Raw genomic sequence first — 24655 nt, 5'->3', positions numbered from 1 at the left:
AGGAAATAATAAATGAGAAAGACAAAAGGCAGTAGGCAGTTCAGATGATAGGGAGGAAGAAAAGAAGAATGCAAGGAAAAGAGCCATACATGGTTGGGGTTTTAGGGGTCCAACAATCACCTCCAAACCCCAGCTCAGCCCCTCCTCAAATGGGTTATTTTAGACAAAAGGCAGATAGAAAGTCTCCTAATGGCAAGCAAATAAACAGGTTCATAAACCTGCTTTATCTGGAGTATCAAATAATAATGACAATATGACAATGTCTACCTGTATTGACAGAGACCAGGAGTCAAAAGTCACCTAAGATGGGACCTGACATGAACAATAGCCAGATCTTCCAGGCTGACAGGCAGAAAGTAAACCTAAGATTGGGTCCATACCTTGGAGGAGAAGGCAAAGCAAAAGCAAAATAGTCTCTCCTGATTTCCATATTTCTAAGCAGAATAGAAGTCAGCTTCCTAAATTTCAAGTTGTTGCTTCCAAATCTTTGATTTTCCACATTTATTTGGAAATTCCTGTCCTCTTTGGACTGCCATGCATTGGATTGCACTGTTTTCAATTATTCCCCATGGAGGTCATCTACCCGTCACCAGGGCGCTGGCCTGCGTTCAGGGAAGAATTAAGTACGCCCCTAAGGTATTTTCCCATGTCAGTTCTATTCATCCTCCTGGATGATTTCCAGGTTCACGTGAATGACACATCCAGCACCTTTCCTTAACTTCCACCCTGATGCTCTTCATCCTTCCTCCTCTTCAGTCACCCAGCTTATGGCTGGAACTGGTATTCCACGGGTACACACTGGCTGTTAAAATAGTAAAATACATGTGGACTGGATGCTAAACACTTTCTGCCCAGATGCTCTCTCCCTCTTTGCCATGCCCTCCACTCCTCTGCAACCCCTCCAGAATTCTCCACAGTCCAGCAACCGAAGAGCAGAACCCTGGTCTTGTGTAGAGAAACACCGAGACCCTGCTCCAGCCCTAGGGGCATAGTGTTGGCGTTATCTATACCAGTCACAAAATGTTTTGAAAGTCAGCCCTGTCTATGGCTATAGACACAGTTTTCTCAACATCTGAGACTACTTCACCCCTGAAATTATATGCACCTAATTTACACTCTAATCTCTCAATTCTGTCTGTCCACTTCTCATTCCTTTGCTCCCCCTTGCCCGTTCTTCCACCTCACTGGGCCCCCAACTCCTTGAGTATTTAGTTAGTTCTCAGACCATCAGCTTCTCTCTGTCTTCACTTTCTTCTCTATTAAATCTTGATCTGTTAAACTCTATTCTCTCCAACAGAATCTCCTTTTATTGCCTTGTCCTTCTACCACATCTGCTCTGTAAAATTTAAATTAAATTAAACCCACAATCCATCTTCTTTGATCTTACAACCACCCAGGCTTTGGAGGGAGCTAGAGAAAACCAAATAAGTTTACAGATCATTATGTGCCTCTGTGCTACCCAGTGGCTCTGGCGGTCCCCGATCAACTCCCTTGTTCCTCATCACTTATTCCAGATTCCTAGCTCTCTCCTCTAAGGCCTGACTCACCTCTCATTATAGCTCTTTCACTTTCACCAGAGATTTTACTCCAGTTTTAGAGAGAAACTTGATATCCTCTGGCAGGAATACACTCATCTTTATATTCTGCTCCCTCAGGCTTCTGGAATGTTGACCACTCCTTGAAGTTCTTTCTTTCAGAGCCAAGGCAAGAATTTTCCCTTCATTGTCCAAGGCCAGCATCCACTCATGGTTTTCTTTTCTACTTCATCCTTTTTCATCACCTCTCAGATGCTCCTCCATCAATGATTCCAGCTTTCTTCCTCTGCACTGGGTCATTTCTCTAAGCTCGAAAATGTGTTCCTGCCCCTCCCATATTAAAAAAGAAAACTCAATTGTTTTCCACCTGATGACTCTTCTTACTACCACACAATCATTTTCTCCTTTTACACAATCATTTTAATTATTCCCTCAGCCCCCATTAACTCTTCAACCTCCTAAGAAGAGACTTCTGCCCAAGCTATTAAAACCATTCTAACTAAAGTCATCAATGTTTTCCCATTTGACAAATACAATGGATTTTTGTTGTTGCTGAGGAAGATTTTCTCTGAGCTAAAAATCTGTTGTCAGTCTTCCTCTTTTTCTGTGCCAATATTCCTCTATTTTTGATATGTGGGACACCTGCCATAGTATGAGGCACCTCCTGATGAGTAGTGTAGGCCCCCACCTGGGATCCTAACCTGTGAATGTGGGCTGCTGCAGCAGCGTGCATTGAATATAACAGCTAGGCCACAGGGCCAGCCCCTACAATGGACATTTTCTGACTTTTACCTAACCTTTCTGAAGCACATGGCACTGTTGACAACGTCCTCTATCTTAAGCTGCTCTACATCCTTGACCTATAATATCTTCTGCTTCTCTTTCCTTATATGTGACCACTCCTCAGCTTCATCAAGTTTATCTGTTAACTAAAGTATTTGTATTCCCCTGGATTCTTATTCCTTGTTTCTCCAAAGTTTCCTCTCTTTCTGGATGATCTTATCTGTAATAAAGTTTTATTTAAAAGTAATCATCTGTATGATATTTTTATCTATCTATGGAATATCTTCAGCTAGCTAATGATGATGACATTAAAATTAATAATAATTATTACTATTAGCATTTATTAATCACTTCCTTTCAGGCACTATGCTAAGGTCTTTTCTTATGTTAACTGATTTACTTATCAAAATTCCTGAATTTTTCCCCCCTTTTATATCTGAGAAGTGAAGCAACTTGCCCATGTCACACAGAAATTAAGTGGCAGAGTTAGACTTTAAACCCAGCTTATCTGACCCCAGAGCTGATACTTTTAACCATTTTGCTAAACCTGTCATATCCAAAATTTAACTCACTTCTCAAATTATTCATCTTCCCATATAATCAGTTTTAACAAACATAATGATCTACAGCAGAACCCAAAACAGAAAAATTGATGTCATGCTAGATGCCTCCCTTTTCCAAACCATGAGCCACCAGGTCCTGCTAAATTTTTGTGCCTCTTCCCTATTTTCTCATCTGATGGTACTTGGTTCAATGGTCTCATTATTTCCCTCCCACCCTTTCGAAAAGCTTCCCAATTGCATTACGCACCTCCTTCCAGTCTTGGTGTCCTCCGATTTATCCTGCAGGAAGTGCTTATCTTCTTATACCATACAGCCGATTACATCACTCCTCTGATGCATCCCTAATCATTCCTCATGGCCTGCAGCAGTGTTTCTCAAGTGAGTTTTGCCTATCCCCTTCCATCAGAATCACCTGGTGAGCTTGTTAGAGAACAGATTCTCAGGAACCACACCAGGATTTCGGATTTAGAATTGATGGTGGTTGAGCCTAGACTCTGTATTTTTAACAAGCTCCCTATGTGATTCTTTTTCATGCTAAAATTTGAGAGCATCTGGCCTCCAGATCAAGTGCAAACACTTCAGAATTGCTGGTAAGTACCATCTGACTCTGGCTTAGCGCCTTCTTTCCCTCAATTCTTTCTACTCTTTCACCTCCCCTCTGCACTCCAGGTACGCCAAACTTTTTGCAGGTCCCCCTAATACCAAGCTTTCTTACGTGTTAGCAACTTCATAGATGCTTGGTCTTCCACGTGAAGACCGCTGTATGTCTGGCAAGTTGCTATGTGCATGTTCATGTGAACGTGTGTATTGCACACCTTGAGCTCTCATGAGACTAAAAGTTTCTCCCAGGAAAATGCAAGCTACGTAGCCAGAGGAACTGTGTGTTCTGAAATCTCCATTTTAAAAAACACCATTCCAAGTTCAGGCTGTGTGCAAAACCAAGTTATGGCTGAGAAAAATGGAATTAATGTGAACTTGGTGTGCACTCAGTACATAGGCACTTGAATCTTTTAGCAACTTCTCTGTGGTTCGTGACTGATTCTTTGGTTGACAATTCATTTCAGCTTTTTGGAGGGAGATTTCATGTTTGCTGGCATCTCTACCAATAAGCACACCAATCGAAGTGGAATTCAAAAAGGCTGTTTTGGTCACTTACCAAACCTCTCATCAGAGAAATGTTGGAAGAAGTAATTTAATTGAAATCTCTATATGGTCTGTTTATATTGACATTTCACACCCCCTAGAACATGAATAATCCAAGGGAGGGAGGGATACGGTATCATCTTTATACATTAGATGTTGGACTAAGCATTACTCTTCTCAACTTTGCCTGTAAATGTGTAACCCGCTCTTTACAGATGAGAAGACTGTGCTCAGAGATGGTAAGAAACTCAGAAGAGGCACCTGGTGAATAGGAGATGTCTGGAACTTGAATGCAGGTATCCCTATGTTCTTTCTTCTGTTATGTTTATATTGTCTTATTTTAGAGTACAAGTATGTGGAGATTTTGCCTTAATAAGTAAAAGTTGGTTCAGAGATTTTTTCTGTGAAGAATGGGAATATTCTATTGGGTTTTTCCAACAGGAGACAATTTTACCCACCACATAAATTATTTTGTTTCTCTGAGCTTTAGAAAATGACATGAAGGATAATATTTTAAGAAATTTTTCTAGTGGCTCTTTAAGCCTTCAACAAGCACAGAGGAGAGGAATACATTGCCCACTACTTAGTGAGGGAGCCGTTTAATGCTAATATCTGTTTGCCAGATTGGTTACCTGACCAGTGGTGACACAGGGGGAAAACAATTTGGGAGTTCAAAGCAAGGATTTCCCTACACCATTCCTTCCCCTGCTCCCTCCCAGCACCCTCTCCCTTCCCATGCCACATCTCCAGGAAACCGGGACAGCTGGTTATCCATCTCATTTCCCTAACAGTTGCATGCTGACTCTGTCACCAAGCTGTGCATTTGCTACAACAGTTGATTTTCTTTATAAGACTGATGAGGAAGAGAAAGCAAAAATTCTGTGCATTGTTTCTCTTAAGGTTCATCATGCTCTGTGTGTGTGTGCGCCTCCCCCCGAAGTCAAGGGAAACTATTAGGAGACAGCCAGATCTCTTTAATGAGTCTAGAGGTCATGCAAAATTCATGTGTTTTCACCTGCAGCTGGGTGCAGCCTGGTGCACAAACAGAAGGAGGGGAGGCAGGAAGGGTGGGTTATTTATGGTTGTACTGAAGCAGGTACCCTGGCTGCTACTGGGCATCCTGACCCACTTGTTCGTTTTTTCAGGAAGAAGTGGATACTTTCAACGGGAGAAACTCGAGCATCAGATTTGCTCCTTGGAGCATTAATAAAAGGGCTCAGTTAGCCTCATCTCATTATTTTACTATGAGTATTGACTTTGGCCTAGAGTCATGTATAGATAAAATGGTGCAAGGGCTTGTCCTAAGTGATTACTCAGAATTACAAATCATTTCACGTGTAACTGAATACTGCCGTCTAGCTGGCACCCTGCCCCTTGCTTCTCCCCCTCCCCTTCCTCTAATAGGAGCGCAAATCCAGCTTTGTCTGAAGAGGCAATTAATCTTATTCACTGAAAGCCGAATTTTAATTCACCAGCATGTGGAGGACATATTTGCCTATCACACAGAATTAGTTTAACAGAGAATTTAGACAAAAAAGATATTGGAGGTCTTGGCATTCTTTGGCAGGCAAAATATCTTGTAGGTACATTCCTTTATTAGCCATCTACATACTACAAATAAGCTTCTTGTAATAATAACTCTATTAGGGTAAACTGGGTTTATTTTGTATTTGAAAGTGGCTGATTACATTTTATTTCATGTAAAGAAACCCACAAGATATGTGTGTTTTGGAGGAAAATGAACATAAGGTGAGAGAGATAAATTTTAGTTTTCTAGAGATTCTAAAAGGCTATTATTTTTAAGGGCACAGTTTAAAGATGATCAGAAAAATAAAGGGACACATAAAAATCCTAGACAGCCTACATACATCCAAATCTAATCCTGCAGAAGGGTAAGTGGTAAGGTATGAGGTAGACACCATTGCCAGCACCACACTAGGACTCTCATGTGAAATCTGTGAGGGCAAATACCGGATTTCCCCAGTGCTTCTGCTGTGCTCTATTTTAATTTTCCCCTGAGCAAGGCCTTAGTGTTTTATCTGAAGTTTGTTTCACATGTAGACAAAGTGTAAAAAAGAAAAACTTCCTGAAGCAGTTTCTTAATTCAAGAGATTTAGACAGGAATATGATTTAATGCATGTCCATGCTTGGTTAGATATCAAATTCCCCTAAGTTCAGAAAACACATGGCTCTGTTTTGTCCTTCTATTTAACATGGCGCTCGTCAAAGGCTACCTTATGGTACAGGCAGATATCAAAACATGTAACTGTCCTCACAGTGAAAGAAAGAATTGAATAATAATAATAATAATAAAAAGAGTACAGATGATCTTGCATGCCACATAATAATTAATGTGGCATAAATCTTAAGGGTTTTACTCTAAGAAAGCGAAAAAGGTGCTATTGGCTTTTCTGTGGCTCCTTCTCGACTTCTGATTGTCTCATGGCCCTGGCATTAACCCTCAAACATGATTGCTTCCATTGCCTCTTCTAGAAACACACTGTTGAATACTTAATAATGAGATGAGGACTCAGGGAACAATGGAACTCTTTTTCAAAATTTGTCCTAACGTTCTGAAAGTTTTTTTTTCTTTTTTTTTTTACTGTTGGTGGGTCTGGAGTGGGAGCCAGCCAAGTGCAGGGAATCTATCAGATTAAGTGTGCCTAATGGTCACCAAATGTCATGGCGCAACTATTGAAACTAAGCACAGGGCTGTAAAGTCACAAAGCTTTATTGCCTTGTCAAACCATTTGCAGTGCTAAACCTGGCAATTATTCTTAAAGGAAACAATTTCAAAATTCAAGGTTTTCACATTGTTATCAGAAAATATTGCTTTATGTAGTGTCAGGGCCATAAAGATTTTTGGAGTCCCTATGTAAACTTTGCATTATCTATATAACATTTAGAATTTAAATTACGCTGAATTGGAATTTGGATATGTGAATGCCCAGACACACATATTTGCAAACAAGCGCTTGCAAATGTTCCAAGACTTGAATGATGGATTGAATATACAGCAGTGTTCATTATTTATTTACTTAATTTTTTTGTAAGCTCTGCCACCCTATGAGGCGCTTAGGCATATTTTGAGAGAAGAGGTTGTCTTTTGCAATTCTTTTGACTATTTTATGGTCAGATCTTCAGTGCTGCAACTGTTTGACCTGGAAAAAGACATCAAAGGCAGGGCAAAATAATGAAAAGGCAGAGCTTTCAGTATTTCTTGTTGCTCCTCAAAGTATATGAAAATGTTTTAGTTCCATTCTTCTTCACGGACATCACACGAAACACACACCCTTTAGGTGATGTTCTGGGTAATGTCCTTCCCGTGTCTGCTTGGCAAGGCTCACCATAGCGCCCCTTCCAGTACAAAAATGAAGAAGCCCTCCAGCAACACCTCCTTTGGGACGGACGGCTTATTTCTCCAGTCTCTTTCAAAAGGGGTGAGATTCTACTCAAAATTCTTAATGAGACCCTAAATAAGTAGGTGTATTTCCATGCAGAATTATTCTTTCCAAGCCTATTATCTTCTATCTGGATTGTCCTGAACATTCCCAAAGTCTGTCTACTGGTCGTCTGTATGTCAAGGTAAAATTGAGATTTTAATGAATGTAAAATAAGTTTACTGCAATCAGGGCTCACTGTGTCCCAGGCACAACCTTATGAGGAAAGTTCTATTGTATCCATTTACAAATGAGAAAGAGAGGCCGTATTAGCTATATGTGTCATATAATTTGCTCAACATAGAGAAGGTATGATTTGAACCAGGATCTTTGGACTCCAGAGCCTATGCTTTAAATTGCTTTGCTATTTGCCATTTTATAAGCTACAAGGAACAAATAATTTCAATGGTTTAAGAAATTGAGGTGTCCAAAATGGAAAGCAGAGAGAGAACTAGAGTCAGGAGAGGAATTTCTTTCCATGTCCTAAAATCTCTAGATCTCAACTCTGTTATAGCAGTAAGTGAAGATTTTCAGATGATTCCTTAAGCTTCTTGCCAAGCAGCCCTAAGTTGAAGGGCCTCAGATAAGGACTAGCCTTCTGCGGTATGTGAAAATGGATTCCTGGGTTCACAGGTGCAGAGCATTTGAGGAATGTTAGAATGTTTTAGGTTGCAATTCATCAGAAAACTCAAAAATCCCAAACAGAATGAGACTTTAAAAAAATGTCATACAATAAGCCTGAAGGTGGGATTTCTCAGGGTTGGGTAATCCAGCAGCTCAACGGCAATCTCCAAGGATCCAGATTCTATCCCTCTTCCTGCTCTGCCATCCTCAGCATGACAACTATTATTCCTATTGGTCTCGAGATAGCCACTCAGCTCCAGGCATCACGTCTCCATATACTAACACCAGTGGCAGAAAATGCAGCTGCCTGTATCTTGTATATTTTTGTTAAAAAAAGAAAGCTTTCTTAGAAGTACCTCTAGAATATTTCCCCTCCCATACTATATCGCCATCTACAACTTGGTCACTTGGTCGCAGGTCCATCCCAAAACCAACCACTGGTAAAGGAAATGGAACACTTGCCTCTGATTAACTAAGACACATTAATAATGATTTGTTAGAGTCATATTAGCTGGGTGGCCCCAAAATAAAATCAAATCTCGGCCATCAGGGCATCCACGGGGGAGTGAGCTTCACTGGGCGTCCCACACACCGATCCCGTGCTGTAGAAGCAGAAAGAAGAAAGCATGCGGGAGACAGGACAAGCACCTTCCTCTTCTAGTGTCCTCCCACAACCATCTACTAACAAAGATTAACCTCATGCCAGCTGGCAAGGGAGAAATGTTCCAGTATCACAAGCAGGCAATGAAGGGTGGCTTTGGAGCTGAGAGGCAATAAATTGATAACTGGCACAGTTGGCTTGGCTGTCAAATCATAGGTCTTTAATAAGAGCCCTCTGAAAGGCTGACAACATGAGCACCCAAGAAGGATTTATGAAAACAAAGCTTAACACACAAAATATTTAGCTGGAGAATTTGCTTTAGAAGTTATGTTGTGAGTACTGAGAGCAACAGCTATTGTTTTAATTCTTAGAAATATATTAGAAGCCCCTATGTCATATATATATATAACAATAAATATATATTTACATATATATATGTAAAATGTTTAAGGGGTATAAGATAAGAAAATGAAGATGGAGTGGAGAAATTACTTTCCCTAGGAAATAGGTAGCTTTATGCCAAAGTCCAAATAATAGTGAGTTCCGAGAACCTTAGTGGTTGAAAAACAGGTAGGTTAGAGAGAGGAAAGATAGAGGGAAGATCAATGTGTTCTGGATGTTTCATTTGAGAGCCTAATATCCTAACGCGTGTCCTAACACCTGGTCCCCTTATAGAGCATCTGTGGAGAAAGGATGAGTGGACAGTATGCTAAGGTTTACCATCTATTCCTTCATTCATCTTCTTAGCAAATATTTACCAAATACCTCCATGTGCTAAGTGCTGTGTCAGGCGCTGGAGTCAGAAATAGTAGGAGTGAGGAAAGACTAGTAGTAAACGAGTCAGGAAGGTGAATAAGATTCCACATGAATTTCTGAGCTTCAGTCCTAGACAAATCAGACAGGCTCTGCCAAGATCAGTGAACTGTAATGTACAATATATATTACTTTTTTAGGAGAGCCAGCTGGAAATAGATGGAAGGGTTTCATGTTCCATGCTGTCTATTATAATTCTCATAACTGAGTGATCTTAGGGAGGGGCAGCCCAGTGGAAAAGGTCCCCATCATCTTTATTCCCTACTCTTTCTTAGAAGATCTTCAAGCTGTAAAAGGATTGCACAGGCAGCTCCCTTTCTAGGTGAATGTGATTGTCATCAGTCATCCAGTTCCTTAAGACATATGGAAACCCAGCCTTCCACCAAAGGGGGGCAAGTCCTGCTAGATTGTCTAAGCAGAACCGTATTTCTATTTGAAAGAAGATTTAACTTTAAAAATATTTCTGTATAAAAAACTTCTGACTTATAGTGAGGTCTAATAAAGCTACTGTTTATTCAACTCATTCTTTGAACCATTTTTAAATAAAAAATACTCAAATCTATATGTCCAAATGATATTCAATAAAATGTGTCACAGACCACAAAGACAACCTCAGAGAATTCCAATTATCTGTTTTTAGTATATTTGTATTGTTGGAATAAGTGGATAGCCTCCTAAGGTGACTATTTTGAATATTCCTGTGTAGAGTTATTCAAAAAGTGATTGACTTAATTTACACTTTAGGGTGACACCTCGTATAAAACAGATTCCCTTTCACTCTATATCTGTTCCTGGTTAATGATCCAGGTGACAGTACTTGGAATAAAACTTGTTGAATGCCCAGTGTTTGAGGCAATGAAAAATGGATAAATGTGAAATCTACTATGCTATCATTTGCAGTATCCAAAAATCAAAAGGAGAGTGTCGGGAGGGGAATGGGTGAAGAGGAGGAGGAAGAGTAAAGGAGATGAAGAAGATGAAGAAGCAGAAAAAAGAAAGAGGAAAATAGATTATTTCTGAAGCCCCAATGGATTGTTATAAAAGTTACAAGGATAACTGCAAAAGAAAAGTCAAGCTATTTGAATAAAGAGATAATACACAGGCACCTTTGAGAATTAGAATTGCTGACAACAGAATTTAAAACAACGTTATACTTATTGTGAAATTGCATTGCTTCTACTTATTTCATGAAATATATGCCTTTGGGGACTCTGGTTAACATAGTTTGGTTGATTATTATTATGTTTTAACATCCTGTGATGAAAGCAATCTGGCAAACTAGCCACATTACAGGGTAGATCCTAAGGAAATTTACCAAAAGAAAGAAAGCTGTCTGCTCTCAAGGCAACTCTATTTGTACTTGGTGGTCCTATTGAGAACATGATTAGAAACACTTCAAGGGCTTATACTGTGATACTCACTGTCAAAATACACTGAACATTCAACTACATGACGCTCAATACTTATCATTTTACAAATATGTTTGCCGTTCTGATTGCCATTTTGGACAAATTTTCTGGATGCAAAGTTTAATAAGATATAAATCCTTTGACCAAGGAGCTTATAGTCTGGCATGCCAAGTAAACATTTAGGCTTCTATAAGAGAAAATAAAAATCAAAAGTTTTGTTGGTGATTATTAGAGAGTCACTGGGTCTTGGAGATTATTGTTCTATTAACCTAACCGTTTTTACGTGGCACGTGACTTACTAATAGAACTTAACTAATTCATCCCTGTAGAATTTGTTGAGTTCTCTGGCATTGGTTTGAAATATCCCAACCTGAGTTTGGGGTAAGAGTAACTTAGGAGTGAATAGGGGGTAGGTGAGTACAAAAGAGATTCTTTCCTTAGCAATTCAATTGACAATTTTTTTGAGCCTTACATATTATGTATTAGTACTGGATCGAGTGTTAGTCATTCTAGCCCAGGGAATCATAAAGTCAAGAATAGGTATCTTGAAGGACTCAGGGAGGAAAGTGCGTGGCCCAGATGACCTGTGTTGGACCATGGAATCACTCACCGAGACTATTGCCTCTTTTCAGCGGGCTCTGGTTCTAAGTTCATCAGAGCTTTGATTCCCAGAAGGAGGGGGGAAAAGACAACTTTAAAAAAAGCTAAGAGTTATTAAAGACTATCTGTTTATAGCTCTTTGAGGTGGAGAATGCATATTTGCAAGTTGTTTATAAATGTGTTTTTAAACACATTTTAGAAAAATCTAGCACAAATAGTTTCCTATTAATGACTCTACACTTTGTCTTTCTGAACACTGGCATTTTCTTTTCTTTTACTTTCCTTTTTTTTTTTTTTTTGAGAAGGTTAGCCCTGAGCTAACATCTGCTGCCAATCCTCCTCTTTTTGCTGGGGAGGACTGGCCCTGAGCTAAAATCTGCACCCATCTTCCTCTACTTTATATGTGGGATGCCTGCCACAGCATGGTCTGACAAGTGGTGCATAGGTCTGCACCCGGGATCCCAACTGGCAAAGCCTGGGCTGCTGAAGCAGAACATGTGAACCTAACTGCAGTGCCACTGGGCCCAATCCTGGCATTTTCTTATTGTTAGTTTGGAATAAAAAATGACGATGATATGGATATGGGGCATTAACTCTCTACACCCAAAAACATATAGTTCTAGTGATATAAATTATTAACTAAATGTAGAGGTGGAAATCTAAGTAACAAATTTAAAATAACGCACAGGAAAACACAAAACGATTAGCAAGATGAAAAGCACCCCAAATTCATTCCTGTCTCTTTTTTTTGGTATTTTTGTCTTTCTCCATCTTTTTTAGAATAAAGACCAATGTGATTTTAGTGCTGAGTACATTTCCTCTTGCTTTGGTAGTACTGAAGACAAAATACAGGTTAATATACTAAATATGTTTAGAAAAGGTAGCTAATTTAGCTAAGAAAAAATTTTACTTTTATAGTTCTGTCTTTTCAGAAGTGAGATTGTATTTTGTGGCACTTTCTGGTCTTTAAGAATATTAACTGAGGCTATGTCCCTATTAGGAAATCAAAGCTTCTTTCATTCATTTCTATGGAATCCAAACATAGTATGTCCTTGCTGATGGTACCGAGTATCTACTCCATAGGTGTGCATGGAATTAACTGTCTAAATTATAAAAAACAAAAAAGGCAAAGCTCAATCCAAATAATTTTCTACTTGATAAAAGACAGAATATTTCACATAAGTGGCTGTTCCTCAGATAAGTAGATGAATCCAAATTTGTCCTGTGGCACAGCCACTAGACAATTTAAAAGCATGTTTATTTTCTTTTTTATTTGACCCTCTGAGTCAATTAGCCCCACCTGGCTGAGTTGCAGCTCAATGGAAGAGAATTCTGAAGATTTTCTCTGTTTCACATTTGAAGTAAACACCCTGAACCTTTGATAAATGTAAAGATTTTCTCTTAAAACTCACTAATATCATAACAATACTAATAAAAGCATAATGTATATTATTAGGTCTGAACTCTTGGTCATGGGGATCTGTGCATTTTAGAGATGGTCTGTGCACGAGTGTCATAAATGACCATTTTATAGATAGATAATGTTCTTAATCCATAATTCTTTATTGCTGATGGTTATTGCATTAGATGATGACCCATAGCTATTAAGAGTCAGTTTTTAATATCACAACCATTTAGAAAGGTTAATGGACTCGGTTTTGAGACTTAACCTTTGGATGCTGCAGGTTAAGAGGTTATATTTGTGCACTAAAATGCCAGAAAATATCTACTTATTTTCATTTCTCAGTGTACTTTTGGTAGTGTTGTTATGTGCCATAACTGTTATTTACCGAGTAAAGTGAAAGGAACAGCGTAGGGCACATAGCATAGCAAGTCTCTAGAGCAGTGAGACTCTTTTAAAATACATTTCATATTTGGCTTCTATTATTTTTCATTTAGTCACAAGAATTGAAATGTGAACAGCTGTAACCCAAATCAGTTGAGGACTATTTATTACGGCTGTTCAAAAAAAAGAAGAGCAAGATTATAATTCATAGTTTTCTTGGCTAGTTTGGAAAGTTCACATGCATTGTAATGGAGAACTGGTCATTTAGGAAAGTCATGAATCCCTTATGGCTGATATCAGTCTACAGTCCAAAATTTTCAGAGGAATAAAATAGTGTCTTTCTGGATTCAGTTAATTCTATTTCAGAAATCTAATTAAGGTTCCATGGTGGCCATTTATCATTTATTTTGCCACCCATTATCCATTATTCTTCTTAATATTACCCTTATTCCCTTTTATTCCATTCATCCATTGTGAACAGGCTTTGTGGGAGGAAAATTCCAGGCATTTTCCTTCTATTACAGAAGTCAGAAGCTAAGTGTGTAGTTGCAGTAACAGCCCCCAATGAATTACACCTTCTTGTATCCATGCAGTTGTGTCTCCGCTCCACTTGGACTCTGGCTTGACCATGTGACTTGTTTTGGCCAACAGGACATAACCAAACATGATGCAAGTAGAGGCTTGAAGAGTACACATACGTTAGGTTACCCTTTCTTGCTTCCTGCTTTTAGAACACATCCACAATGTAAAAAAGCACAGGTTATAATGTAAGAAGAGACCCTGAATCAGTAGCTTCCTTACAAAATTAATCATTAGACTTGGGGGTGAAGCCATCCAGGGCCAGTCAGTCCTCAGTTGATATGTCTGTCCCCACTGCCTGTTACCTTACCTCTCATTGACTCTCTGAGCTTCTTGACAGTTTTCCAAGAAATTGCTTTTTATTACTTTAGCCAAAATTGGTCACTAATGCAACCAAGAACCCTAAATAACATAGGTTCTTAAGTTGGGACTTTGAAAATGCAAAAGGATTACTTGAGAATAAGCCAAAACCACCATGAACATACTTACACAGATTCAATCAGAAGTTAAATTATGAGTGAATTATGTGTATATTAATTAACTTTAGTTATCAAATATCCTTACGAGGGAGTGGATGATAGAAACTGCTATGAGCCAGAAAATGATATTAACTTAGCCACCTCTAGGTAGGAATCTGAGTTTCCGTTTCTCATTTACTTATATATGTTGTGTGGAGCTCAGTCTGGAAATTAAAGAACAGTTTCAATATTTAAAGACTTCGTGTCCTATGCAACATTCTCCTTCTGTTTCATTGAGATACAATTGACCTATAATATTCTATTAGTTTAAGGTGTACAAAGCATTCTCTTTTTATTGCTATATTCTTTTGTGCTTTTTTGTGTGTCTTTTTTTTTTCCCCTTTGCCCCATGTTTCTACCTTCTGTGCCCCATTCTGTCATGGGATTCTGCTCCTGCAAATTGCACCATCCCAAGTGCTTCCCAATGTTGTTCTAATGTCTGCTGCCTGCTGCTGCTGTCCTTTCACATCTGCTCTGAGCTCATCATCTGCTTTGTGCTTTTGCAAACTTCATGGAAAGGCCATATACAATAAGTGAGTTATCCTAAAAGATACAGCACATTAATTTTTTTTTTTTAGGTATAGCTCTTCTCACAGCCTGAACTGCATGATTATTGATAAATGTTTCTGTTTTCGCCACTTTAAAGCAAGAGGCCATACCTCATTGTCATTGTATTGCTTCAGTTCTTCAGATCGTTAGGGGTTGATGGGTGGCTAAATTGTAGCTTGTGTGGATATATGCATTTTATAGTGAGAAGATCCTGGCTCTTAAACCTGGCTTTCACCACAAAGAGAGAAAGCATCATGGCTACGGCCATGCACACTGCTTTATACATAGATGATGCTCAATAAATGTTCATTGACTTGAAGGTATATGAAGTAATTCTCCAAGATTGGAGAATTGGTCCTCATTCTGGATCAAAGGAGTTTCTGATACTATATAACTATATAACTGCTTCCACAGTAAAAGGAAAAGAAAGTGAGTCCCTTTTGATAAATAGGCATTCAGTCATAAAAGATGAGGGGCCATGAGAAGACACAGAAGGATAGAAAATCTAAAATCCAGGAGAAAAAGAGGCCTTGGAGGTTAAGTAACATTTCCCTTTTTTTCCCCAGCATCGCTCCACCAAAGCTATCACAATCTATTCAGACTGTAAATTTGGTATTTTGTACATTAGAAGGTACAGTCAACTGACAATGCTAGGAAATCCATTTTTACAACTTAACAATTTCTGTCAACATTTAAAAAATGTTTTCTATATCCATTTCTTGGGAGACTCATAAAGCTGGTTTTCCTGAGTGTTCTTGGTTTCTGCTGTTTGTTCATTCTTTAACTATTTTTTCCTTTCATTTCAAGGAAAGCTGTTGGCCATTTTCTCACCTTCTTTGGCTTTGGCTGTGATGCTAGGTGATTCCAATATAATTAGGTGAGATTTTTATAGGCCCTCAAAGGCTAACAAAATAATAAATGTGGCAGTTCAAATAATAGCAATCATAGCAGGTCAAGCAAAAAAAAAAAAAGGGAAAAAAGAAAAACCTTTGGACTGAGATTGACAAATCCTAATAGTATCAGAGCTTGGAAATACTACAGACTTTCTCCTTTCCTTCTCACTTATTTTCAGTTTTTTTCTTTTAACTTGCTTTTTGGATTGCATAGAGATGTTTTCATTCTGTCTCAATTGTGACTGATTTTTTTCATCTAAATTTTCAATGCATAGATTCTGCCTACAAAGAAATAGGGACTCCCATATAGCTGCAAAATGAATCCTTTTCATTGAGATTATATTTATTGTAGATTCTTTCAAAGGATACCTATTTCTCTAATTACTCTCTTATAAATCAAAATGTTATAAATTTCTTTGAAGTGATTTTTATTCTTTTGATTTTAAAAGTAATGTGTCTTTATTGCAGAAAATTAAGAAATTACAGAAAAGCATAAAGAAAATTACAACCATTATTTCTTTTCCTAGTTATAACTACTGTTGCCCTTTTATTTTATATCCTTCTAGTCTTTTTTCTATGACTAGATGTACGCATGTATATGACATATATACACTTGGAATTATGCTTTTATGCTTAGAAAATATGAATTATAAATTTCTTGACAATAAACATAAGGGTTTATAAAACTTCAAGTAATAAAATTTCAAGTGGAGCCCTTTTATAATTAAAACGACAGGAATCTCTCAAATTTCTATAGCGTGGATGGGAGGACAGTTACTCTTTAGGTAATTTGAGATTGCTGTTTTGATGGGAGCTTGTCAAAAAATTAACTACAGCATATATAAAATAACAGAGATTTCAGATGGACCTACAAATGATGTCCTACAATCCATTTTGATATTTAGTCATTTTCCAGTGGACTTTAAGGCTGCTTGCCTCTCTATCCTCACCTAGCATCTCTTTCTCATGAAACAGCTGTTACACACAACTGATTGAAAGCTCACAGCACTTTTTCTTTCTTTTACCTTTTTAAAGCATAGCTTTATTCATTTTTTTTTCCATTGACAGTTAGAAATGTGGCTTCTGAAAGATAACAAGGCATGGTTCCATAGCATGCCAGAGCCTCTCTCTGTCTCTTCTGCTCACTGCTCTTTTGTTTGTACAATATTCTTTTATTCTGAGCAATATAACATTTTAGTTCTTGTAATAAATGCCTTCATGTGAAGCAGTTCAGCTAAGAGAATGTTATTAGACTGTGCTCCCAGGCAGCGCACCTCCACACGATCAATACAAAGCTGGGCCTCAGCTCATTCCCTCTTTGCTTAAATTCCCTGCAAATGTGCAAGAGAAGCAGCAGAGGGTGTCATCAATCACAGGCCACTGTGACATATGCTGAAACCTGACCAGGGCCGAGATGTTTTAATAAGGCATCCATTAAAACCCTCAAATAAATTGCAATTTGAAAACAGAACATAATACCAGCCAAGTTTTCCTCATCCATCTTGTGGCATGTCATGTAATGTAATTGCGTTGTTAATTTATCCAAGAACTTTCTCAGAACACTGTTTCATTGGCACTGCTTAATTTCCCTGTAGACTATTTGTGCGTGTGTGTGTGTTTGTGTGTGTGTGCATGTGAGACAGAGAGAAAGCAAGCAACTGGAGGAGAAAAAGAAAGACAGAATCTGTGTTTATTTCTGTGTGTTTGTATGTCTGTTGGTTCCTTGGAGGAAATAGTCATGTTTCTGCTTAACATGGTGTTAGCCAGAGAGCTGGTCAGAAATTTGAAATGTTTGACGTTTTGTCAATGACCCCTGAGCATCCTGACGCGGCCTCACCAGCTCTGGCCTAGAGCAGGACCATCTCCTTTCCCCGCTCAACTTGCCATTGGTTTATGCCCCTCCAGAGTGGGATCACTCAGAGTGCCTGTGGATCCCATCAATAAATATCGATGAAAGTGTTTAGGGGCCACTCAAGATCAACACACAATGACCCTCCAACCAGGACAGTACTGATTTTGGTTCCCTAACTCTTGGGTCATAAGTGACAAGTTTTGACAAGGGTAAGAAAAGTAAAAAGTTATAAATCAATAGGAAGGAATGAAAAAGTATTTCTCTGGAATATTGTCAAAGGGATTGCATTGAAAATATATACATATATATATATGTATTTCAAGAGCTTGGAGGAAAGATACAGGCAGGCAGGGGCTTATATAGATTTCTTTGTCTTCTAAGCATAAATCTAAAAATAAGTAGTGCAATTCTTCATGTAGGGCTGCATCAGCAGATTCTTTACCTTTATTTATTCTTCTGGGTTTTCTTAATCTGTTCTCTTTTTTTCTGTAAAAGAAGCCATTGGAAGGCAGAGGGTAAATGCACTCCACACATTCCATCTATATCTAGGAAGTCACAGTAACCGTGATGCCAATCAAATATTGGCTTAAAGCTGTCAAATATCTTTTCTAGACCTACTGTTTCAAAGTGATAAGCTGTTGAACTAATGACAGAGGGGAGAAGACAGTGTGATGAAAGGGAAAAAATCCACCATAAATCTACTTGTGTAGCTGTTGTTTTATGATTGTTAATGAAGAGTAAAATAGTTATTTGAGATCCAGTAAAAAAAGGCAATTAAATGTAAAGCATACCAGTCAATAAATTAACAGCCACCCTCTCTCAGTGGATCCTTATGTCTAAAGTTGTATTATAAGTTGATCCTGAGGACATGGTCACATTCTAATGTGCAAGCTGCATACAAACCATTCTCCAAGGCTCCAACTTATCACTATGCAAACTATTAGACAATCACCGAGTATGAAAGGTGCCAGGGAAAGCCAAATTAGTTTCTGCTTTCTGCTAACGGATGACCTTTGTGATTTGGATCAGGTGCTGAAATTCACTTAGTCAGAAAGGCAGGAGAGTGGGGAAAACACCTAAAATCATTTTCTCTCCCTACAGAGAAGACGCCTGGCTACCACCTGCCCAATAAATGTCAATTGGGTTATTTTTTAAAAAATAAGCAGCCTGATTCAGAAGCATTGGATGCTGGGTTGAGAGGTGCAGGGGAGTACGAGTGAGATCACTTAAAAATATAAAATCGAAAAGCATAAAGCCAAAACAAAACCGTTAAAAATTAGACATGAGAATGGATAGTTCTCTCCCAGGGACTTTGTTCATACCTCAGTGTTCTAAGGAGCTTCTTAAAGCTTTACTGAAATTTGAGCTGATTTATTATGCTTAGTAGAAATCATGTTTGGTTTCTTATAGTTGAAAATATTTTGAGGTTTAGCTGAAATTTGTTTGGAATTGGGAGTGTAATACCCCAAGCAACATTCAAGGGATCAGAACCAACAGAAACTGGAATATACAAAAACACTGTTTCTTTAGCTCCACGTGAGCCTGGGTTGCCAACTTTCGCATGCTTCTAATGTTAGCTCAAGCTTTCTGGCAATCCCATTGTAAGCTCCATTTCACAGGCATCCTCTGCTATTTTGGCATTTTAATGTTGGCCTTGCTTCGTTTTATTTCCTTGTCCAGGAATACAGTCATTTTTAAAACAGCATAATTATTATTGGATGTGCGTTTTTTTTAAGTTCCAGCTTGAAATGAATTCTGTCTTGCAGTGATATTTAGCTACCACCCTTGAAATTCATGGAAGGCATAAAACATTAAAGACACAGAGGACATGGACCTTTAATTCCTCTTGTGTATTGCAAGGGCAACAACGAAATGTCAGTTCCCAAGGTGATTATAGAGTGCATGTTGGCAAAATGGAATAATTGTGTCCTACCCAGGGTATGAGAAATGTATACATGAGGAGATAAAATTGTTAAGAGGACAGACAATATAGGAAAAGCACATGTATAGCACAAAAGAATTCAATTGGGTGGATGACACAGGTCTTTGGCCTTTGTGGAAATCAATGAACTGCTGTTTAGGTGTCTTTTTCAAAGCACCGGAACGTTGAAAGGAGAAAGACTTGACTCTGATCCACTGTGGCTTGCTCAGTTAACCCTAGGATATTTTTAAGAAAGTTGATCTGTTTTCCATTTTTTCTCAGCTTCCTTGAACTGATTTACAATTCCTGCATCTATTGCTGCCTTTAGCTATGAGCGCCATTATTCAGCTACCCTTTTTGTAATTAAATTCTGCTCGAATTGCTTATAGGCCTAACCTCCCTCCTTAACTTCAATCTGTGACCTCCTGTTTCTAAGTTAGTTAGTGACATTGTATCGGGCACATCATGAATAACCTTTCCTGGCTGCTAAAACACCCAGGTCTGAATTCAGTTTGAGATTTCATCTTTGTACAAAATTCCCTGCAAATTTGCATGCAAATTCAAAGCCTGATCCATAAAAATCTTCTAGCAATATCATTCTAATTTCAGAAGCCTGGTGAGATGAAGCCATGTGTTATGTTATAAACACCCCAACAAAAGAACTGTGATCTTACCATGTTATTTTTTTTTCCCCAACGTAATTTTGTAAATGTTGTTGATTCTGCCTCACCATTTGGAGACTCTTGCATGTGTTACCCTTCCAAATTCCCTGCTTTAAAATTCCCTAGAGCCCGGTAAGTGCTGGGTTTCTTAAAGAAACAGGTTAGCCTCACCCCTAACCCCCACACTCCCCACTCCTCCAACAACAATTCCTATACACAAGTGCCAATAAACTAACTCAGCTGCATACAATGATATTGTCAAGAAAACCTCAGGAGAAAACCATTTAAATTTCATGGCATAAATCTGAGCTCTTGGCCAACCTTCCGTTAGCAAATCGCAAGCACAAGTCTCATGCTAATTCTCCCCCAAACCTCGAGTTTTATGAAAGCTACATTTTATCTGTTTGGTTATTTGCAGTCACTCGAGAGTTAGAAAAGGAATATTAGCACCACTCACATTTTATTGTGGGAGTCACAGTATTTGGTTGACCCCCTTTTCAGGTCCTATTGAATTTCCTATACAAAGGAAATGAAAATGTTTTATATTTAATACAGCAGCACATAACGAGGGACTTAGTTATTACACAGAGAGCCACAATTTTCTGCCTTTGTTTCAGCTATTACTGTGGAGCTGAAATTTCCAAGCACATTTTTTATGATTTGTTTATTACTGGCTTTAGAGCTGACAGTGCAGTGTGGGGGAATGCTACCTTTATGCTACCTACTCTACAGAAAAGAGCTTTCTGTTTGTACCTGGTCATCCCACAAAAGTGGTCCAGCTTTCTACTGATGTCCCAGTTTCTTGCAGAGAGAAAAATAAAGAAAGAATCCAAGGAAAAGTAACTTTGCAGAAACCATAGGTTGAACATAGAGCATTCTCCTGATTTTCCTCCCACGTGCTCTGAGATTATGATGGTGAGAGAGAACTCCAGCTGGGCTCTTAGCACACGCCAGGCCATGGTGCTAAGCTGGTCACCTTTATTCTCATTTTCAATTATTACAACAGTCACAGTGGTCTAAGTAGATAGTCTTGTTATTACTATGAACCTCTTTCTGTAGAAAGACTGAGACTTAGAGAGGTTTTCTAATTTGTCCAATGTTGCCTACTTAATAAAAAGGTGACCCCACTAGGATTGGAACCCAGGTCTGTCTGATTCCAGAGCCTGCTCCTCCTCCTTTTTTGGATAACAGTAGTCATTCTGTGTTAATTTTTCTAAAATGTACATCCTGTACTGCCTCTTTATTTTAAAATTTAAATTTATTTTCTTTTAAAAAGTAGTATAACAAACACACAGCCTTCATCTAGACCCACCGATTTTGCCGTGTTTTTTCTATCTCCCCCGTCCCCCAAATATAGATAAATATTTATTCATTTCAGATGGTTTCTTCTAAGCCATCTTAAAGTAAGTTACAGTCATTATGATACTGTACCTCTAAAAATGAGAACATTCTCCCACTTAACCATGATGTCATTGCCACACTATAAAAATAAGCATTCGTTCACTAATGTCATCTCCTACACAGTCCATATGCAAATTTTCCAGGTCACCCTCAAAATGATTTTTATTACTTTTTATTTATTTATTTCTGACCCAAGGTCCAATCAAGGAAGAGCCTGCCCTCTCGGCTCGTCTATCTGCAGCCTTTCCAGAATACTGGATATAGAGCGAGATCTTCACAGGTTAAAAAATTAAGCAAAAAACTTGTGCCTAAGTGAAGCTATTACATTGACTCGTATAATGTCATGGTAGGTCTATATGTTCTAAAGCCTCTTTCTGCTCTGACGTTCTTGGGGCCTGCGATTCTTTGATGCTGGCTATCTAAAGAGTGGAGTAATGGAACAGCTCGGTGATTCCCTAAACCATTCTTCTCAGAATTATTTAAAGCTACCGTATTCAGCCAAATTCTATGTTTTCGTTGCTTAAATGAGTCTCAACTGGCCTCAGCAAATCTGTTGCTAACCAGGTCACTCCTGACACTACAAGATTCAAAATGCCATTATTGAGAGAAAAGAAAACAGAGAAAACAAGGGGTAAGAAACCGGAAATCGGGGAGAACTAGGGAGAGGATATGAAGAAGAGACGAAAGCAACCCAAAGAAGGTTGATTAAATTTATAATCGCAACAACATAGTAACAAGTCCCAAAATATATTGAGTGCTTAGCATGCCTGGTGGAATAATGAGGGTTTAAAATGTATTATTTCATTTAATCCTTACAAATAATGTTCCAAAATGGGTTACTATTACTTTCTCACCATCTTATGGAAGAATTATTGAGTCTTACAAAGGATAAGTATCTTGTCCAAGGTCACCCAGATAGTAGAACGCAGCTGGGCTCAAACCAGCGCTGAAGAAGAGAGGGAAAGGGGAGGAGCTGAGGCCTCGACTCTGGCAGAGATGGAGCGGCCTCCTCTGCTCCTCCTGTGCCCTTTCTTCCCACAAGTTCTTAGTCAGCACGTCTTGTCACTGGTTGAGAATGTCTTTTTGTCTGTCTGCTACCGCTGCTTTAGCTCGAGCCAACTCCATCTCTTCACCAGGTGCCTGCCATAACAACAGATTTTCTGCCGCCAGCCTCTCTCTCCCTCCCAAATGGTCAGAACGTTCTTCTGGGTGATCTTTCTAAACAAGTCACTTCCTTGTTTGAAATTCTTGGACTGATAGACCAGTGGTTCTTAACCCTTCCTGCACATGAAAATCACTGCGAGAGCTTTAAGAAACATCAATGGCCAGATCCCAAGTCAGAGATTCTGATTTGTTCTGAGAGGGTAGGGTTCCCAGAAAAAACTATGGGACACTCAGTTAAATTTGAATTTCAAGTAAACAATGAACACTTTTATTATAAATATGTCCCAAGTATTGCACTGGACATACTTGTACTAAAAAAAAAAAAAAAAAAATGGGTTTATCTAGAATGCTGATTTAACTGAGTGACCCATATTTTTGTTTGCAAAATCTGGCTATATGTTTCCATGTGTTGTGAGGGGGCTGAACGTAAGTATTTAAAAAACGTCTCCAGTAAGTCACATGTACACCCAGGGTGGAAACCACTGGCTTATGGGAAAGATTATGAAGAAAATAATATCTAAATTCCTTCTTATAGCATAAAAATTCCTTCAGATTTTGGCCTCTGCCTTCTTCCCAGGTCTTACCTCTTCTCTCTCTACACCCCACACTTACCTTCCTAAAAGCCATATACTTGCTTATCTCCACGTCTTTGCAAAGCTGCCTCCCAAGCCTGGGATTTCCTTTCTGGTCTGTTTGATGAAGTCCCAGTCATCCTTTAAGACCAAATCCACCTTCTTAGGTGAGGTGAATTGTGTGGTCTTCTATACTCCTGATGAGTTTTGCATGTGTGTCTATTGTTCTGGCTACTCCTGCTACTAATAATCATATGCATTGTCTATCTGTTTTTTACCCAGCCCTGTATTAGTCACTTTACACGGAATATCTCAAACTCTCATGATTAAAGTATAATCATTTGTTAATTTGTTCGTTCAAATTAATAACAACTAACTTTGTTAGTTGCATGAAAACAGAACCTTTCCAACAATTGTCAAACATCAATTTTTGGCAGATTAACATGCATTACACTCTTAACTTTAGTATATGCCAAAATCATAATACATATTAAATACAACATATATTAGAATTGTATATTTTTTTGGCCAAGGTTTCTTTCTCTCCCTTGTAACCATCAGCCAACTGAACAAAACAAAACAAAGCAGCTTAGACAAACACTTGTCTCCATGGCTTCAATGTTTTAAAAGATGTTTGTATTTCTAATACCCCCAGCCACAACTTCCTAGTAGCACTACAGTTTTTCTCAATAACGTTTTGGATGTGTCCTATATTAATTTATGTGAATCTTTGTTAAATCTAATTAAGATGTTGCCATATTTTAAATGTTTTATTTTGATATATTTTTCTTTTTTGATTGAGGTAACATTGGTTTATAACATTATATAAATTTCAGGTGTACATCACTGTATTTCAGTTCCTGTGTAGATTACATCATGTTCACCGCCCAAAGACTAATTACCATCCATCACCTCACACATGTACCTAATTATTCCCTTCAACCTTTTCCCTCCCCCTTCCCCTCTGGTAACCACCAATCGAATCTCTGTCTCTATATGATGGTTTGTTGTTGTTTTTATCTTCTACTTATAAGTGAGATCATACGGTATTTGACTTTCTCTCTCTGACTTATTTCACTTAGCATGATACTCTCAAGGTCCATCCATGTTGTCACAAATAGCCAGATTTCATCATTTCTTAGAGGTATTCCATTGTGTATATATACCACCTCTTCTTTATTCATTTGTCCTTTGATGGACACCTAGGTTGCTTCCAAGTCTTGGCTATTATGAATAATGCTGCAGTG

General features: G+C 38.4%; 1 long non-coding RNA gene across 4 annotated transcripts in view; it reads left to right on the top strand.

The window, feature by feature from the left end:
* Positions 1–24655, top strand: part of LOC123283014 (uncharacterized) — a 506927-nt gene that overhangs the window by 385584 nt on the left and 96688 nt on the right. For all 4 annotated transcript variants that reach the window (XR_011501269.1, XR_011501259.1, XR_011501265.1 and 1 more), the window contains one exon: positions 4240–4320. This is a non-coding gene — a long non-coding RNA (uncharacterized lncRNA). The remainder of the gene's footprint in view (positions 1–4239; positions 4321–24655) is intronic.

The sequence above is a fragment of the Equus asinus genome, chromosome 2, assembly GCF_041296235.1.
Source record: "Equus asinus isolate D_3611 breed Donkey chromosome 2, EquAss-T2T_v2, whole genome shotgun sequence".
In the NCBI taxonomy this organism is placed as follows: Eukaryota; Metazoa; Chordata; class Mammalia; order Perissodactyla; family Equidae; genus Equus; species Equus asinus.
This window is presented reverse-complemented; position numbering and strand designations above follow the sequence as displayed.